Below are 21,605 nucleotides of genomic sequence, written 5' to 3' on the forward strand. Positions count from 1 at the left end.
CAAAAATGTCATACTATACTGTCGTCCAAAATTTGACAATTTAAAAAAAAAAGACATTTTGGTCCAAAATTAGGCAAAAATGTCATACTATACTATGTCGTCCAAAAATTTACAATTCTATTGTAAAAAAGATTTTTAGTCCAATGTTTTTGACAAAAAGGTCATACTATACTATGTTGTCCAAAAATTGACCATTTTCTTGAACGATTTTTTTTGGTACAACATTTCATAAAAATGTCATACTATATACTATGTCGACCAAAAATTGAAAAATGTTTAAAAAAAATTTTTTTGGATAACAAAATGTGGTCTAAAATTTGACAAAAACGTCATACTATACTGTCGTCCAAAATCAGCTGTCTGTGTTTAGTCGGTGTAGTGGCTCAAATATGAGTCAAGTAGTAAACAATATTTACAAGGTACAGTCACGTAAACATGGATCACCTAAAGCCTTTGAATATAAATGAGTGTTGATCAAGTTTCTGTGTGAACATCCCAACACTGAAGAGCTCCAAACAGCTGCAGTTGACTTGGACTGGCTTCAGCCTGAAAAAGCAGCAAACAGGTGAATGTGGTTTTCACTAAAGTCACATGTTAACATGTAAAAAATGATGTGCACACATTAATCACACACAAGTCTAATTAATGTGTGGATGATTTTTAAGCAGCAGTTACTGGACACCTGGACCCCAACTGTCTGGTGGACTTTCCAGGGAGTGAACCCCTGTCATTTTTTTATGGTTTTTTTTATGCATTTTTGGGAAAAAATTTGTGAAATAAAACATCATAACCCCCTCCTCTCATGTCTGTGAATTTCCGGGGGGACACAAGCCCAGCCCCGTTCTCCTACCACCACACCACCACCAGTGAGTAATCTCTTGGGACTGCGAGGTGGAATCGAACCAGCCACCACCTGACTGATACAACCTCACGGTTGTGAACCAAACCACTACGCCACACATCCCTGAGAGATTTGGGAGCTCTTGGTGCTTTTCACTGTTCACTTTGGATGTGGAACCTTAAATGTTGGCGTATAAGGGAATTGAACCCAGAATCTTATGATCGTGATGACTGCTCCTTAACCAGTTGAGCTAATTTCATTCTCCTTCTTTCATTGTTCGAACTCCTATTTACTGTTTTTGGTTGAACATTGTATTTAAAAATCAGTCCATGCAAGATTTGAACCCATGCTCACAGGAACCTCAGGAACTTGAGTCATTCTCTTTGTCCCATGAGCTACTTGTCCTTGAGGGTTTTTTCTTAAAATTTGGAAGCCTTTAAATAACAGAACATGCCTCCACATGTTGGACTATATAATAACGTCTGTCCGGCACAGGCAGCCAAACAGTTGGTGTAATGGTTTACACACTTGTCTTTGGAGCGGGAGACCTGGGTTCAATTCCCACTTGAAACAAGTACCTTTATGCATGGCATTTTTCTCCGTGTGTCTGACACACACACACTGAAGTCTGGTTGTATGACCAACAACACTAACTTTGCTTACACACACACACACGAACAGTGGGGGGGTGGTGTGTGTGGGGGGGTGGTGGGTAATACACAAACACATGGCGAACATGCAAAAGCTCATGCAGGAAAGCCCATGTTCCAACCGGGATTCGAACCCTGGTCCAAAGACAAGTCTGTAACATTCTTCACAAGAGTGCTCAACCAGGTGAGCTATTTGTTCTTGTGTGTTTTTTTCTAAAATGTGAAAGTCTTTCAAGAACCCATGACTTCAACGTGTTGGACTATATAATAACGTCCGTCCGGCACAGGCAGCCAAACAGTTAGTGTAGTGGTTTACACACTTGTCTTTGAAGCAGGAGAGCAGGGTTCGATTGCGGCCTCGAACAAGTACCTTCGTGCATAGAGTTTTGCATGTTCATTTGTGTATTACACCTCCCACTCCCCCACAGACTTCAATGTGTGTGCGTGTCAGTCACACAGGGAGAAAAACTGCATGCATAAACGTGCTGAGCGGGACTCAAACCCTGCTATCCTGCTCCAAAGACAAGTGTGTAAATCACTACACTAACTGTTTGGCTGCCTGTGCCGGACGGACGTTATTATATAGTCCAACATGTGGAGGCATGTTCTATTATTTAAAGGCTTCCAAATTTTGTGACACTCTCACGAGGACAAATAGCTCACCTGGTTGAGCACTCTTGTGAAGAATGTTGCAATCTTGTCTTTGGACCAGGGTTCGAATCCCGTTTGGAACATGGGCTTCCCTGCATGAGCTTTTGCATGTTCTCCATGTGTTCGTGTATTACCCCCACTCCCCCACACACACCACCCCCCCACTGTTAGTGTGTGTGTAAGCAAAGTTAGTGTTGATGGTCATACAACCAGACTTCAGTGTGTGTGTGTGTCACACAGGGAGAAAAATGCCATGCATAAAGGTACTTGTTCCTAGTGGGAATTGAACCCTGCTCCCCTGCTCCCCTGCTCCAAAGACAAGTGTGTAAACCATTACACTAACTGTTTGGCTGTCTGTGCCGGACGGACGTTATTATATAGTCCAACACGTTGAAGTCATGGGTTCTTGAAAGACTTTCACATTTTAGAAAAAAACACACAAGAACAAATAGCTCACCTGGTTGAGCACTCTTGTGAAGAATGTTACAGTCTTGTCTTTGGACCAGGGTTCGAATCCCGGTTGGAACATGGGCTTTCCTGCATGAGCTTTTGCATGTTCGCCATGTGTTTGTGTATTACCCACCACCCCCCCACACACACCACCCCCCCACTGTTCGTGTGTGTGTGTGTAAGCAAAGTTAGTGTTGTTGGTCATACAACCAGACTTCAGTGTGTGTGTGTCAGACACACGGAGAAAAATGCCATGCATAAAGGTACTTGTTTCAAGTGGGAATTGAACCCAGGTCTCCCGCTCCAAAGACAAGTGTGTAAACCATTACACCAACTGTTTGGCTGCCTGTGCCGGACGGACGTTATTATATAGTTCAACATGTGGAGGCATGTTCTGTTATTTAAAGGCTTCCAAATTTTAAGAAAAAACCCTCAAGGACAAGTAGCTCATGGGACAAAGAGAATGACTCAAGTTCCTGAGGTTCCTGTGAGCATGGGTTCAAATCTTGCATGGACTGATTTTTAAATACAATGTTCAACCAAAAAAAGTAAGTAGGAGTTCAAAAAATGAAACAAGCAGTGTGGCCTTAGCTCAACTGGTTAAGGAGCAGTAGTCAGAGTCCCAAGATAGTGGGTTCAAATCCCTGATTCTTGTGAGTATGGGTTTGAATCTTGCATTGGCTGATTTTTAAATACAATATTCAACCACAAACAGTAAATAGGAGTTCGAACAATGAAAGAAGGAGAATGAAATTAGCTCAACTGGTTAAGGAGCAGTCATCAGGATCATAAGATTCTGGGTTCAATTCCCTTATACGCCAACATTTAAGGTTCCACATCCAAAGTGAACAGTGAAAAGCACCAAGAGCTCCCAAATCTCTCAGGGATGTGTGGCGTAGTGGTTTGGTTCACAACCGTGAGGTTGTATCAGTCAGGTGGTGGCTGGTTCGATTCCACCTCGCAGTCCCAAGAGATTACTCACTGGTGGTGGTGTGGTGGTAGGAGAACGGGGCTGGGCTTGTGTCCCCCCGGAAATTCACAGACATGAGAGGAGGGGGTTATGATGTTTTATTTCACAAATTTTTTCCCAAAAATGCATAAAAAAAACCATAAAAAAATGACAGGGGTTCACTCCCTGGAAAGTCCACCAGACAGTTGGGGTCCAGGTGTCCAGTAACTGCTGCTTAAAAATCATCCACACATTAATTAGACTTGTGTGTGATTAATGTGTGCACATCATTTTTTACATGTTAACATGTGACTTTAGTGAAAACCACATTCACCTGTTTGCTGCTTTTTCAGGCTGAAGCCAGTCCAAGTCAACTGCAGCTGTTTGGAGCTCTTCAGTGTTGGGATGTTCACACAGAAACTTGATCAACACTCATTTATATTCAAAGGCTTTAGGTGATCCATGTTTACGTGACTGTACCTTGTAAATATTGTTTACTACTTGACTCATATTTGAGCCACTACACCGACTAAACACAGACAGCTGATTTTGGACGACAGTATAGTATGACGTTTTTGTCAAATTTTAGACCACATTTTGTTATCCAAAAAATTTTTTTTTAAACATTTTTCAATTTTTGGTCGACATAGTATATAGTATGACATTTTTATGAAATGTTGTACCAAAAAAAATCGTTCAAGAAAATGGTCAATTTTTGGACAACATAGTATAGTACGACCTTTTTGTCAAAAACATTGGACTAAAAATCTTTTTTACAATAGAATTGTAAATTTTTGGACGACATAGTATAGTATGACATTTTTGCCTAATTTTGGACCAAAATGTCTTTTTTTTTTAAATTGTCAAATTTTGGACGACAGTATAGTATGACATTTTTGTCAATTTTTGGACAACATAGTATAGTATGACATTTTTGTCAAATTTTCGACCAAAATTGTTTTTTTTCAAAGAAATTGTTAAATTTTGGACAACATAGTATAGTGTGACTTTATTGTCAAATTTTGGACCAAATTTTTTTTCCAAAAAATTGTCAAATTTTCGACTAAAAATCTTTTTTACAATAGAATTGTTAATTTTTGGACGACATAGTATAGTATGACATTTTTGTCAATTTTTGGACAACATAGTATAGTATGACATTTTTGTCAAATTTTCGACCAAAATTGTTTTTTTTCAAAGAAATTGTTAAATTTTGGACAACATAGTATAGTGTGACTTTATTGTCAAATTTTGGACCAAATTTTTTTTCCAAAAAATTGTCAAATTTTCGATTAAAAATCTTTTTTACAATAGAATTGTTAATTTTTGGCGACATAGTATAGAATGACATTTTTGTCAAATTTTGGACCAAAATTGTTTTTTCAAAGAAATTGTAAAATTTTGGACTAAAAATCTTTTTTACAATAGAATTGTTAATTTTTGGACGACATATTATAGTATGACATTTTTGTCAATTTTTGGACAACTTAGTATAGTATGACTTTTTTGTCAAATTTGGTGCAGTGAGCTAAACATGGATCATCTAAAGTGTTTAAAGATAAAAATGAGTGTTTATCAAAAGTTTGTGTGTGAACATCCCAACACTGAAGAACTCCAAATAGCTGCAGTTGACTTGGACTGGCTTCAGCCTGAAAAAGCAGCAAACAGGTGAATGTGGTTTTCACTAAAGTCACATGTTAACAATGAAAATCAATGCAGACACATTAAACAGAGGCTCTGTTGACAAGTGCTGTTAACGTCCGTCTGAGGTGATGAAATCACAGGTGAATCCTACTTTACTGCTCTATAAACAAATACACATGGACACCATTTGTCTTTGTTCTAGTGTGTGGATTGGTGTTAAAAAATAACAAAATGAATAGTTCAGTCCACTGGATGGTGCCAAGTGCTCACTTTCACTATAGATATATATATATATCAAACAAGTAGGGATGAAATGATTACTGCAATATTAAACAGAATCATTTTTGTCTTGTGGATTTAAAAAAAAAAATAAAAAAAAATAAAAACATTTGAGAATGATCAATTCCAGGTTTGAGAAACATTGATGAACATTTTTCAAATATTTTCTGGACCAAACAAAGAAAATAATAACATGAACATTTCCTGGATTCTTTGTCTTTCTGTAACAAACAGAAAACTACATCATTTGTATGTGAAGACAAATGAAATAAAAGGTGTTTGTTTACTGTGGAGCAGTGACGTTAGCGTTAGCATTAGCATTAGCATTAGCAGCAGGTGTCATGTGAACACCTGTGATCAGATCACTTAGGTCGGATGTTAACAACAGTTGTAAACAGAGCGTCAACAGAACATCTAAGAAATGTGTGGATCATTTTTAAGCAGCAGTTACCACATGTTTGTCCCCGCTGCTCCTCGTCCTCCTCCCGGGTGTCTCCTCCTGCTCCTGCTGGCTCCGCATGGCAAACAGGAAGTGGATGATTCCAAATACGTTTATGGAGAGGGGACGGAGGGAGGGAATACCACGTTTGTCCACAGGATGGCACTTTCAACAGTTGAAAGGTGTGACTCGATTCCTGTTAGGAGCAATTTATGTCATCCAAAATCAATCAAAAAAGTCAAGGTATAGTAGTCAAAGTCAAAAACTGTCCAAATATAAACTGTCAAAAGCATCAAAAATTAGTATGTGGTGTGGCCAGTAGGGGGCAGGCCATTTTCAGTTTTTAAATGGCAGATACAGTGAAGTTAGAATGTTCATACTTTTCCAACCTTATTTATTTCTTTGTGTACTTTAATTATTCATTTTAGGGTAAAATAGGCTTGAAATCTTTAAATGTGAGTGAATAAAACATCTCAGTGTTTCCTTCCAAACAGCAGCAGTTAAAGGGACAGTTCAGGTGTTTTGAAGCATGATTGGATGGAGGCGCTGACACTGTTGTGAATATTCAATTAGCTTCAATTATAAATGTAATGTTTTAAAACCAGGATTTTCTTAATTATTCACCTGAATGCTGACGATAATGACGATGAAAAACAAGTTATGACTGAGAAACCGGACCTGCCGGACCGGATCAAGCCCGCATTCGTGAAACCGAACCTGCTGGACAGGCTCAAGTAGGTCCGGTTTCGCGAATGCGGGGTTGATCCGGTCCGGTAGGTCCAGTTTTGAAAATGTGGGGTTGATCTGGTCCAGTAGGTCCGGTTTAGCAAATACGGGGTTGATCCAGTCCGGCAGATCCGGTTTCGCGAATGCGGGGTTGATCCGGTCCGGTAGGATCAATCCGGTTGAACCTTCTTTTTTGGATGATTTTGGACGACCTTTTGAAAAAATATACTTTAGTCATAGTTTTATAGTTTTTTGTTTTTATTTGTTGTTGGCATAGTGCCACCTGCTGGCAGCAGCAGCAATGCTGTATGCAGCTATTATTATTATTATTATGGTTATTCTGATGTATTTACTGTGGTGAAGTGCACCAGAAGATGGCAGCATTACATCAAAGACTCACATGAAACCAGGTTTGTGCTCCTGTTCTCTCCAGAGAGATTCAATTACTCACCGACATCACATTCCAGTTTGTTGATTATTCTGGTCGCACCTTTCCAGACAAATAGTTTTGCATTTCATCCAAATAATTAATATGGAATTTCAAACGTGGATTAACAGCGGAATAATCCCACAGGGATTATTTATGTGACACCTTTAATTACTCATATGAATGAGTACATGGAAATGTGGTCATGTGCACGTCTCCTTCCTTTATACTATCTATGGACTTTGTGGCCTTTGAACTTGATTGTTTGGGGGGGGGGGGCGTGGTTACACGACATAATTAGCCGAACTCTCATTTAGCTCTGCCTGACCCATTTATGAGCCCATTAGCATTCAGAGCCATTTGTAAGCAGCTGGTCTCATGGCAGCTGCAGCGCTCTTCAGCACTGCAGGCATCTGCACAGCTCTGGAAGTGACTCAGCCCCTGTGTATGTGTGTGTGTGTGTGTGTGTGTCTTGTCTGATTATGCACATTGCAGATGATGCAGTTCAACTCCCGTGAATCCCACACACACAATCATCACGTAGCATCAAACTGAATGATGCTAAAAATCAAAGGCAACAACGATCATCGATCTCAACCTATTGGTGTTTATGTGATTATTCTTTAACTTTGACAGAGAAGTTAATCAATCAGTCAGTCACTGTGAAGCTGCAATACATGGGAAAGGGCCGTATTAGTGAGCTTATAGCAGTGTTTCCCAACCCTGGTCCTCAGGGAACACTGCCCTGCCGTGTTTTAGATGTTACCCTGATTCAGATGAAACATTACATTTTTGGGAAAAAGTTGACAAAAGTTGAAACATTCAATTTTGTATATTTTATTTTACTGAAGATGAAACATTAATTAACAAAAAAAAAAATATTTGAAATATTAAATTTTTTGGAAAAAATAGACATGAACATGAAAAAATATTTTCAACAAAAGTTGAAACATTAAAATGTTTGAAAACAATTTGAGAAAATTTGACATTTAATTATTTATTTTTTTAAACAAAAGTTTAACTTTTAGTTACTCTAGTTTTTTTATTAAAATTTTTTTTTGACAAAAGTTTGTTATTAGGCTGACACCCGATTTATTTGAAACAGGTGTTTTTGGCAACATCTAAAACACGGCAGGGCAGTGTTCCCTGAGGATCAGGGTTGGGAAGCACTGGCTTATAGTGATAAAGAACAACACTGACTGTGTGTACACTTTTTTTTACCAGCTGTGACAGTGTGGGTCTATGTGTGTGTGTGTGTGTGTGTGTCATGGAGCCACCTACACCTCCTGTGGCAGCAACTGCTACAGAAGGTGGTGCTGGAAACTTTGGCAGGTTTGTATTTTGGTCTGTGACGATGGACACATTTTTATTTTCCTCTCCATAAACAACAACAACAACAACAAAGTTTACGAATCTCTGTCTATAATGTAAATATCTAGTCCATACTGTATATATTCTGGAAATTGTCTATTATGTAGACTATACATTCTATTTAACTTAGTGAAATAGAGTCTCAGTGTTAATATCTTTTTAAATTGAACTTTTCTTGTTAATGCATGGTTATTATTGTAACGCTGTGAATTCCTCCACTGCGGGACGAATAAAGGACTCTCTTATCTTATCTTAAAAGTCTAAAAGTGCAGAATTACCCACCTGAAAAGGTCAGCCTGTTTCAGGAGTTCACTCACTCATGGATCAGAAGGTGAAAAACCTTTAAACACACATGCAAATATCACTTTTTAGTGCACGTACAGCCAACACTGCCAAATCAAAGCAGTTAAACAGTAAATAAAACGTCTTAAAGTAAAGTCTAACAATTTAAAAAAGACAAATCCATCACATTTAGTTGAACAAACACAACTTCAAACATCGCAGTAACATTGAGCAACAATTGCCTTTGTCAGACCTCCATCACGGCCCCTTCCTTCTTTCCTGTAGATTTAGAGAGCGCCACAGGCACAGTCCATATATTCTACTGTGTTCTATATACTGTAATAGGAGCAAGGGAATGGACTTTTCTTTTTTCCCTGTGGCTAAATTTGATTTAGCGTTCTATTTAAATGGCCACGTCGTTCCAGAGGTTGGTGTTTCCACAGTTTAGCCTCAGGGCGTTCAGATACATCACCCTGTAAAGTAAGCAGACATTTAACACCGAGCACAGGAAAAAAAAACACACTTAGGTCACTCAAAATGATATTTAGATTTAGATTTGTACTTTTCCTAGTCATTTTCCCCCATCACGATATATTTATACTACTGCTATTTTCAATATAGAGGAAACAACAAACTTTAGTGGCTACCACGGCCTTTAATGTGGTCAGAGAATTTATCACTACTTTGATTAAAGCACTGTTCAATTACAGACAGGGTTGTGTGAAACCTAATATAAATATAATAATATATATTAAAAGTCACAGACTGTAGGTCATACTTTCTGTGTCCACGGAGGACAAAACTCCACAGACACGGGAACTTTTTCACTATCTTCAAGAAGAAGAAGAAGAAGAATCCATGGCTCACTTTGATTTAAAGGTTGCTGGGATGTATTTGCGAACACATCACTCAGAGTCAGACGGACATAAATGAAAGTAAATCACAGTCTGAATCAGAAACTCGTGTCACAAACATCAGATCCTTGAAGTTTCAACACAATCAGCTAAATTCTAACTGCCAATTAATCTGATGTTTAACGAGAGCTGGGTTAACGGTGCCACGGAGCATGATGGAGTTTGGTAATGAGGGTTTTTATTTTATAGAAGAGTTAAAAATCAAGGTGTGAGTGTGAGGTTTTCTACAACACAAGTTTTGGAGGGAAGAATCTTAAAATCCCAGAGAGGAAAAACAGACGGAGTTTTAAAGTGAGATGTTTTGGTGCTGGAAGCTCTTTTCTTAATGATCATCCCCTGATGACGTCTTTATACTTCCAAAAGTGGACGTCCTCACTCTAAGAAGTTCTATCAAGGTCGACGCTGTCACCAGAGACTGAGGCAGGGAGTGGATCTACTCAGGCCAGGGAGGAAGAGGACGAGGAAGAGTTCTCCCTCATCCTCCCTCACATCAGATGGAAAAGTGGGGGAAACGATAGCGTTGGAGGAGGAAGAGTGTGAGAGCGAGCAGAGAACAGGGATGAAGATTAGGACGAGGCGGACGGAGATAGTGGAGAAGTGGGTTGAAAAGAGTGGGAGAAAAAGAGGCCGTGTTTCTAACCTAAAGCCGCGTCGACATGACGGTTTGTCTGAGGACAAATCTGAGGCCAACGCAGGAACAATACTTCACCTACACCTGACTTCTTTAGAAACTAAGACTCAGACGCTAGAAAAACACCTTGAATGCACCTGTGTTACGTGGCAGCTGCAGCAAGCGAGTGACGTGTGTGGATCAATAATATGAGGAGTGAACGTTTGAAAACATGGCTGAAAGGCAGTCTTTGATTGAGAAGAAAAGGTAGGACAATATCAGCTAACTGGAAACACTTTGAAATCAATGAATATCGTGTCTATTATCGTGATTAATATTTTTGCCATAATCATCCAGCCCTAGTTTAAATGTGTTACAGTGTAATATAAAAACATGGGCTGGTGAAACAGTATTGCACAGTGGTTTGCCCATTATATTCACCTGGGAGGAAAAGTTATCCATAATATGCCAAACTACAGAAAACGTGCAGCGATTCACACAAAAACACTAAATATAAGTTTCATTTGTGCCTTTTGTTGTTGAGCTGGTTTTCATGGTGACCCACAAAACGACCCACAGCCTCCGTCTCCTGCTCTTCCTCCACGTACTCCACTAATGAGTATTAAAGCAAACTGATTAAATTAAGCGTATGTTAATGGCACCATAATAATGTGACATCAATTACTCACTCGCCGCTAAACTAGGACGACGTGGAGGGAACGGAGGCAGCGAGGGAATCCAGGCAGACACCTGAAAGCCTCTGTGCTGCTGCTGCTGCTGCTGCTGCTGCTGCTGCTGCTGCTGCTGCTGCTGCTGCTGCTGCTGCTGCTCATGCCTACATTATCTCAGTGTGCTGCGCTGCCATATGAAGGCCAGGGAAATAACAGGGTGATCAATTCACTTAACAACGCAATTAACTTAATTAATTGCTTGTATGCCCAGGAGTTTCTGCTGCTGTGGACTGCATTACAACAACATTACAACAACATTACAACAACATTACAACACCGGCCACATACACAAGTGTGTGTGTGTGTGTCTATAGTTGCACTTTCTATTTTTCATATAGTTTTTGTACTTTTTATTTTCCATGCAAATGTTTAATTCCTGCACATTTTTAATTTCTCTGTACATTTAATTTGGTTACATATGGTTTAATTTAACTTCCATCCATCCATCCATCTATCCATCTATCTATCCATCCATCCATCTATCTATCTATCTATCTATCTATCTATCTATCTATCTATCTATCTATCTATCTATCTATCTATCTATCTATCTATCTATCTATCTATCTATCTATCTATCTATCTATCTATCTATCTATCTATCTATCTATCTGTCTATCTATCTCAGCGATGACTCCTTTTGTCAGTTTTTCTTATGTGAACCCAGTGTTTTTTCCCCATAATGATGCAAACCCACTCGTGCAGTTACATCACCACCAGTCCGACTGACTCACAGGAGGATTTTAAAATCCTCTCTCATGATCAAATTATTGTCCGAAAATCACACAGTGACGTTGTTTCTGTTCCATCGTTATATATCTGTGACGTTTATATTTATCTATGCAGCTGCATAGGGCCCCACAGCCACCAGGGGGCCCCCAAACTGCATTTGGGATATTTTTGGCATGTTTAATTAAATTGATAAACTGGTATTTCCAAATAAAGGAGTACTACACGGTCTCAGCAATAAAGAGATAAAGTTCTGCAGTTGTGCATGTGTATATAAAATGGTGCTCTTGTATCACGTCATTTGAGTTAAAGGTGCCATATGTAAGAATGTGGCCAAAAACAGTTACTACATTCAAATTCAAAATACAGAGGTCTTTTAGGTTTGGTTTTCTGACGTAACTGGCAACCCGTGGTTGCTCGGCAGCTGAGACTCTACTGACTGCAATGATTGGTAGACGTCGGTAGGTGGCGCCAAAACATGATTTCAAAACATAAACATGATTTGCAGTCTGCAAAATATTTTTTTTAATGCAAATATTCTCCCTTTTCAGATTCACTCTCACACTTAAACCCAATCACCGTGTACACCCTTTAGAGCGCTGGTGCTGCAGTGTTTCCTGTCCCTTCTTCACTGGTGTTGTAATGAACACGGCCCACAGTCACATTAGCATGGTGTTTTTCTAGAGAACCAGACTCTGTTAATTCGATCACAGAGCTGCCAGAGGAACACGGTGATCCACGGTGGACTCGGCTGCCTCCATCTTTACGTATATTCCACTATTGTTGTCAAGTCACTTTGGTGCATTGTGTGATTAGAAAAAGCTCAGAACGAGACGAGCCGTCGTTCGTTTTTTGTGCAGAAAATTCAGCTGCAGCTAAATTGACCGTAGTGGATTTTAAGGGATGTTTTCATGTCATTGTGCACCACTGTGTGACACAAATAATCATGTTTGAATAGTCACTGTATATTATATTATATCACAGCCACACACACACACACACACACACACACACCCCCCCCCCCCCCCCCCCCCACACACACACACACACCACGCTCCAATTCAGAGTCCTTCACACTGACTGTGGGGGAAGTGCAATAATAAAAAAAAGAACTTGTATTTTAATTGAGTTCCCCTGAGTCAGCGAGTGAAGTTCACCCATCACTGGGATACAGGGCTGCTATTTCTCTCACACACACACACACACACACACACACAAATTTATAGTGGAGTGGAGAAACCTGCACTTTAATAGGTTCCCCAGGGTTATAATCTTATTGTTGATTTCCATGTCAGAGATACAAGGATGTACATAATCAAATTCACATGTAAGCATCATGCATACACACACACACACGCATGCACACACACACACCCACGCACACACACTGCACACACGCACACACACACTGCACACACGCATGAATGCATGAACAACAGCAGTGAACATTAGCAGCTCTGCTCTTTCCTTTCTTTGACGCTCTGAAAACAGTGCTGTCCGTGGGCTGATGCTCACACACACACATATGCACACACACACACACATATGCACACACACACACGTGCACACACACACACTCACACACACACACACACTCACTGCACAAACACAACGGCCTTTTTTAGACTTTCTAGAGATGATTCTGTCGACATAGTGAAATCATTTCACTGCATGAGTCTGAATATGGACGAGTGCCTGTGATAAGTGTTTATTTATTTGTTTGTTTTTATCAGATTGTTTTCAATGATATAAATCACATCATTAACATCTTTCGTGCAAACACTCACAAAGTTAAGAAATTAACAAGTTGTCAATCTCCTCTCCTCTGATTTGCTGCAACAGATAATTGTACGATAGACACCTGCACGTGTTGCTAAAGGTCACATAAGGACATTATTGGCCTCTTCTTCTTCTTCTTTTCGCTTTTTTTTAATATAAAGTTTGAGTGAAACTTTGTGACCTTGTGTGTGAGCTGTCAATCACACTCAGTGCCACAGAATGATGGAGAGCATTTGTGACGGGAAGTGTGGCACAGTGTGAGCACATGAGCACGTCAGGCCTCGCATACCCAACTATCATCATGTTAGGACAGGAAATTGACTTTGAATGTTTATCTTTTTATTCCTTTTATGCAAAAACTACTGCACCAATTTATTTGACCAAACTTGCAACGTTTTGCCACATTTAGCAAAAACAAATGTATAAAAACATGTGAATTTTTTTTAATGCTAGTTTTGACCAGATTTACAGCAATATTTGTGACTTTTGTGATATTTACTTCTCTTGTGAAAATATAATTTCATAAATCTAAATCTAAATGTTAAATATTAAATATAAATGTTAAATCTAAATCCTGAATATAAATTTAAATATACATTTGAATCCAAATGCTAAATATAAATATCAATGTTAAATATAAATATAAATATAAATGTTAAATATAAATATAAATATAAATATAAATATAAATATAAATATAAATATAAATATTAATATAAATGTTAAATATAAATATCAATGTTAAATATAAATATAAATATAAATATAAACAATCAAATAACGAAATGCATTCTGGGATACATGGCCTTCCCAAGTACGCTCAAGTCACCAGCCGATGCATACTGGGTAAAACGGGCGAAAACACTTCTGAACATGTTTTTTCTTATTTTATGTAGTTATTATCACGATAGTGTGTACACGTGTATTTTCCTCGAGCTTTTATTTTGGTACATCCGGTTACCGGCAGCGTGAATTTGCATATTAGCTAAACATTTAGTTTAAATGAAACATTTAGATTTAACATTTAGATTTAAATTTATATTTGTGTAGCTTTAGACATTTCTGCAGCGGTCTATCGTTACACAGTCTCCAAAGTGGTTAGCTAGCACCTGCTAGCTACTAATATTCACGGGAGAAAAAAGACAGACACACTTCGTCTTTTTCGGAACTGGAAACTCACTGAGCATTTATTCTGCACACGCTCAAAAATCGACAGCTGCACGCAGGCACACATGACCTGCATGACCTCATCACGCAGGCTACTCAAACATGTCTTTGCTATGCATATTAATAAATTTACTCAACAATTTGGCATTTAGATTTAGAGTTTTCATTCAGAGTAAACATTGAAGCTATATTTTCACAAGAGAAGTAAATATCACAAAATTCCCAAATATTGCTGTAAATTTGGTCAAAACTAACATTAAAAAAAAGATTTTTATACATGTTTTTTTGCTAAAAGTGGCAAAAAGTTGCTGTTTATTTTTAACTTTACAATCGGCGCCTCATATCAGATGTGATGCTTATACTTGAGTTTTTCACTCTTTCATACAATGGAAGAATCTGTGGTTTTCAGCTCGATGACTTTGATGTAAAGTGTTTGTAACTATAGTTACCAGAACATGCATCACAACATCATATACACAGAAAACACGTCAATATACTGGGTACAGTATAAATGCATGGATGAATTCTGCTTTCATATATTATTCCATTTAGTATGGATACAGATCAATAAGAGTGTGTGTGTGTGTGTGTGTGTGTGTGTGTGGCATCATGAATCATTAGTTTAAAAAAATAGTGGTTTTCTGCAGCCCGTTGTTCTGAAACTGACAAACACTTCATCCTAGAGCGCGATAATTATCTTCAATTGTTTTTGTTTGTTACTATTGTCAAAATGAAAGGGTTATTTTTGGGTTTGAATCACAGGATTTCAACATTCAGCGTCTCGTCACATGAAATAAACATAATTAACCCAAAGACAACGATGTTGTCAATATTAGAACAAACAACAACAAGCTTGACGTGACGCGTCGTCATCTCTTGACCGTGTCCTGACCTTCTCTCATTTGCATGATCATTTCTGTCTTCGGCTGCTTTTACGGGAGTGAAATAAAACACTCCATCTCAGACTTCTTCTCATTAGTATTCATCCACAGTAAAGGATTGAAAGAATAAAATTACCTCTGAGACTTTAAGAAAAAGAAGAAAAAAGTGCCTGGAGCTGAGGTTTAACAACACCTGCTGCAGAACATGATCCACTCTGTTCACCACAAACATGAAGATCTTCTCATCAACACAGTGAAGACGAATCAACTCATCATCAGCACCGTGACGCGAGAGAGATGCATTTCAGAAAACTCATTATCATCGGCTAAAAGTCAGTGTTTTCCTCCTCTCGTGTCTGAGATAAAAGACAGAGAGAAAACTCCTCTTTACTTTCTTTCTACTTTTAGAAGCTGATTCCACACAAGTGTTGCACTTCAGTGCAGACGCGTAAAAATAGACAAGTTAAATTTAGTGAACAGACGTCTGCTACAGTCATGTGTGATGGTCTTTTATGGAAAACACACACACACACACACACACACGCACACACACACACACACACACACACACACACACACACACACACACACACACACACACACACACACACACACACACACACACACGGTCTCTGTCCTGCTGTGTTAATTATGTTTACAGCATTGATAACATGATTTAATATGAAAAAATGTGGTATTTTCCAGCAAATACAAAGCAGTTTCTGACAGTAGCCACAGCCACGTTCATGGTCCCTGCTCCCTGTGGCCCCCAAATTCCTTGAAACGGCCCTGTCCGTGCACAATCACACCATATATGGATATAGAGGTGTCATTTACCGACATAAATATTCACCGCTCCACCACAACATCAACATCAACACAGGTTTTTTTGGAGCTGTGTAACTGAGGGTCGTTCACGCTCACAGAGAACGCTGAGCTAAACTGGGCCAGACTGAGCCTCGGAGGGAGAAAGAGGAGGAGAAGGAGAAGGAGAAGGAGGAGGAGGTGGAAGCAGGGACAGAAATGGAGAGCAGAGAGAGGTGGAGAGGCCAGAGGGCTGTGAGAGCTGGGAAATGGGAATAGATGTCGAAAAAAGAAATGTGATGGAGAGAGAGAGAAAGAGAGGACAAAGTTCATGTATTATTAATTATTCCCCTCATTTCTATCCTGAAATTGCACAGATATACTTTAAAGATTATTTCCAGGGACAATTCTGCTCTAATACAAATAAACGTAAGTTACATAAAAAAAAATCATCTCAAATTAGTTCACACAACGACAATTAAGGCTCCACCCGCCCCCGCACTGCTGCTGTATACACACAAACGCTCCCTCCGTCAGGTTTGATAGTCATCATCATACAGAAACACACACAAACATACAAATAAAAAGCTTAAAGATTTAATCCAGGAGCGACTAAGCTTGTTAAATGTTTTTATGTATTGGACATTACTGGATACAGACCAACAAGTATAAACAAAAATACTGGGTATTTACCTGGTTTCTATATGGTGAATTTTAGTGTATTATTGGGTTATAAGCTGGTAATAAGCAGGTAGCTACAGCCCCCAATTACTAGCTATTTACCCAGTAAATATATGGTAACAGAAATGTGTTACTTGGTATTAATTAATTAATGCAATATGGTCAATTAGTACAAATGGGATTTCTTTCTGTTTTTTTCCAATGTTGGGTTCCTAAATGCACAGCCCCAGTGCAGCCCCAGTGTCTCTGCTCCCTCACGGCGTTTGCTCCCCTTGGTGTTTGCTTACGGTGGAGCAGAGAAGACTTCTTGGCTCGTCTTAACGCCACATCTTCAATAAATATTTATGGGCCGTGGGGGGATATTAAAAAAACATGACATGCTAAAACGACTTTATTCCCATGGAGACAGAGATCTACACAGAGCGAAGAGAGAAGACCCACAGATTTGACTTTGGACAAGGACGCCATTGATAGACATCTGCTGCTGCACACGGTGAGCAGTGAATGAAGAGAAGAACACAAAGAGCGACACAAGGTCTGACAGCGACTGAAAGTCAATGAAGAAGAACATTCAGGGACAGTGATGCAGCATCAGAAGACTTCATCTATGTGTGTGTGTGTGTGTGTCTTTTAAAGCTCCAATCAGTGACTGTAAAAACTAGTATACTGAAAATATTCTGCTAATTTACAGAAACATCCAAATTAAAAGTATATTGGAATTTTTAAATCATACCTTGTTTATGCATTTGTCATTGTTTTTCTTCTGTCTTTAACTTTATTTGCGTTTTAATGCGATGATGCCAATCTTGGCCAGGTCTCTCTTGGAAAAGAGGGATTTAATCTCAGTGGGATGAACCGGGTTAAACAAAGGTCAATCTAAGACAAATACATAAATGAAAGGTGCATTATGTAATAAATCATAAAATCCTCCTTATATGTCACAGAGACTCAGGAATAATGTTCATATAACAAACTGAACTCACCAACAACAACAGTACAGACAAAATAGTTCCATTAAAACAAATATTTTTGCAGACTGCAAATCATGTTTATGTTTTGAAATCATGTTTTGGCGTCATGTGGCGCCACCTACCGCCGTCTACCAATCATTCCGGTCAGTAGAGTCTCAGCTGCCGAGCAACCACGGGTTGCCAGTTAGGTCAGAAAACGAAACCTAAAAGACCTCAGTATTTTGAATTTGAATGTAGTAACTGTTTTTGGCCACATTCTTACAGATGGCGCCTGTCTAAAATGTTAAATGTTTTAACTTGTTTATGTTTATTATTTATTATCTAAACTATCTTTGCTGCTGTGATGCTGTAAATTCTCCCATTGTGAGAATAATAAAGGACTATTTTATCCTATCATTTTGGATCTGACCTCGCTGAATTGATTTAGTTTATTGATTGAGTTATAAATACCTCAATTGAAGTTTTATCCTGCACATATGAATATATATATCATTTAAATAAACTTTTATAAGTTTGTTTGAGTTTTTCTTAATCCAAGTACAATTTAAATGTTTGTGATAAATGCATGAAGTTTTTGTATCACATACTTCATGTATTTTGCTCAGGAAAATTAGCATTTAAGACGTTAAAGTTACAGATTTATAGAATAATTCTACAGATACCAGAGCAGAGGATTCATTGAGCTGATTTCCAGACGTTTTATTTCAGAGTCAAATTATTCTGCTGAATTAAACCTCAAAAATAATCGTAACGTTTTGAGATGAACTTAATCTCCACTTAAGAAAACACAAACTAGTGTTACTATTATTGTCTGTGGGTCTCTCACTGAGCAGTAAACCTTATAACTGCTCATTTTACACAAACAGCGTGTGCTGAGCAGCCGTCTTCAACCGTCACCACTTCCACAAACAAACAAACAAACAAACACAGAGTTAGATGACGCAGCAGATTTCCTGGATAAGAAAAAGGATCTCAACTGCGAGGGGAAACCCCCCGATGTCCAACCTCGTCTTTAATGAGACACTAAATGTGCAGAGCTGAGCAGAGGGGAACTTTAATGATGTGCACGACACACACTTTCCCCTTCTTTTGCAGCAGCAGCAGCAGCAGCTGAAGAACTCTTTGCACAAGTATTGTGTCTTCACTTTCTAGAAATAGACTGAGACGTATATTGCGAGGCAGAATCGTTCTGAGCAGCTGATATGGAATATTGTGCCTGCTCTCTCTGAGACGCTGACCCTGCAGGATTCATTAAACCGAAGACGCAGCTGTGATGACGGCGAACATCTGCATCTGTTTCACATTACCAGACGAGCTCCGAGGTCACAAACCCTTCGGGGACGGACGCTCCCTTGACAACGAGGAGACATTTGACCATGAGAGACGCTTTAATTAAAAGGTCTTTCAAGAAGAAAGAACAACCTAATTTTCCATAATTGAGGATTTTACAGCTCAGTGCTGACAGGTGGCACAAGATGGGCTCTCCCCTTGTAGAGTAAACCCTCCATTTCACTTTTAAAGCTGACATAGAGTGGTCCTGTTGCACATATATGTAGTAATGGAGGTCTACTTACATACATTAACTTGTTTTTATGGTCAAAAACCTCCTAGTTGCTGTAAACGAGCCGATAGAAATCCTCTTTTCTGACGCTGTTTCCCAGCCGCGAGATTTGAGACTCAACTCTCTCAACCCGGAAGTGACATATTCAGCACACCAGCTCTCAGAAGCACAGCTCCCCCCTCTGGAACGGTGGATGCACTGCTCCTCATTGTCAAAACATTGTTTTAACAGTGTTTAAAAATAGCTTCTTCACGACTCCCCGCCGCAGTCCCTTTGACGACCTTTGACCCGGAGTCAGAGTCAGAAGACACTGTCGCTCGTGAAACACCTCCACAACGGACGTTATTCTTCTTCTGCGGTTCAATGTACGCAACCGGATGTGCCCGGACTAGTGCCCGGAGCAGGACCTGCTGCTCTGGAGAACCGGTGTTTACGCAACCGGACCGGGTTTTTTTCAGAGATCTCGCTGCGCCCGATTTCAATAAAACACATCGTTCTCAGCAGTGGCTGAACTGTTTGTTTAGAACCTTCAGGGCTTCTTAAACAAGGTAATGACGCACATAAGACATGTTTCCTCCTCAGCTCGACCATTAAGTGCTTTATCGTGGATCTTCAGAGGGGAAATCTCCCTCCCCAGTAGATGACGACCATTAATCAAGTCATATCGGTGAAACTCTGTCTGAAAAAGTGAAGCTGCAGCTAAATGCAACTCATCCATCACGTGAGTGAAAGGCTTCATACGTGAGCCGGCCGAGGACATCCGTCTTCTGTGCCCATCTCTATGATCTCTATGATCTCTATGATCTCTATGATCAGGTCCTCCGAAGACAGACACAAGTGGAACAACGAGGCGGAGAGGAGACGGAAACAGAGAAAGCGGAGAGAGACACGGACTCGCAGATAACATCGCCGTGGGATAGATTCTTGCCGAGACTAAATTGGGCTCAGGCTGAGTCGTGAGTGACAGCGAAGCAGAGCTTATCAACGACTCGTGAGCGCGGAGGGGAATCGGACGCGCCCTGAACGGCCTCACGATAAAGCTGCTCATTTGAATGCGATTCTTAAACGATGCACACGGCGGCCGCTCAATACTTCTTTTATATCAACACCACAGACCACCACCACACATGCAGCAGTCTCAGAGAAGACAGAACCAACACCAACACTTACAAATAATCACACTAAACACTGTGTTTTCCTCAGCCTCCATATTCAGCAGGAGTTACACGAGTGTAGAGCAGTGTTTCCCAACCCCGGTCCTCAGGGAACGCGGCCCTGCCGTGTTTTAGATGTTGCCCTGCTCCAAAATCACCTGATTGAAATAAATTGTCAGCTGATCATCAGAACTTTCAACTTTTTGAAAAAAAAAATAATGTATATTTCAACTTAAAAAGTAATAATAATAATTATAATAATAATATATATTATATTTTATTTTTCAAAAATGTAATGTTTTGTAATGTAAAAAAAAAATTATTAATGTTTCACCTTTTGTCATAAAAAAAAAAATATATATATTTTTTTTATTTTATTTAAATATGTTATGTTTCAACTTTTGTAAAAAAAAAATTATATTTCAACTTAAAAAGTAATAATAATAATTATAATAATAATATATATAGTATTTTATTATTTTTCAAAAATGTGATGTTTTGTAATATTAAAAATTTTGTTAAAAAATAATATTAATGTTTCACATTTTGTCTTAAAAAAAAAAATATATATATATATTTTATTTTATGCAAATATGTTATGTTTCCATTTTTGTAAAAATACGTTTTTTGGAGCAGGGCAACATCTAAAACATGGCATGGCCAATTTCAGGCGCTCCCTGAGGATCAGGGTTGGGAAACACTGGTGTAGAGCATTGTGGGTAAATCAGGACCCTGTCTGACCCGAGCTAACAACACGGTGATGCTTCCTGAATAAATATGAGGCCTCACACGACAACAGTTCTCACATAATAATGACAAACGTACACCAGAAAGTGGTCGAATTCAAGTTTTAGGTAAAAAATAAGTCAAACGGGTCACTGGGGAGGAAACACAGCTTCACCGTGCCGTAAGTC

This window comes from Microchirus variegatus (genome assembly GCF_963457635.1).
Source record: "Microchirus variegatus genome assembly, chromosome: 2".
In the NCBI taxonomy this organism is placed as follows: domain Eukaryota; kingdom Metazoa; phylum Chordata; class Actinopteri; order Pleuronectiformes; family Soleidae; genus Microchirus; species Microchirus variegatus.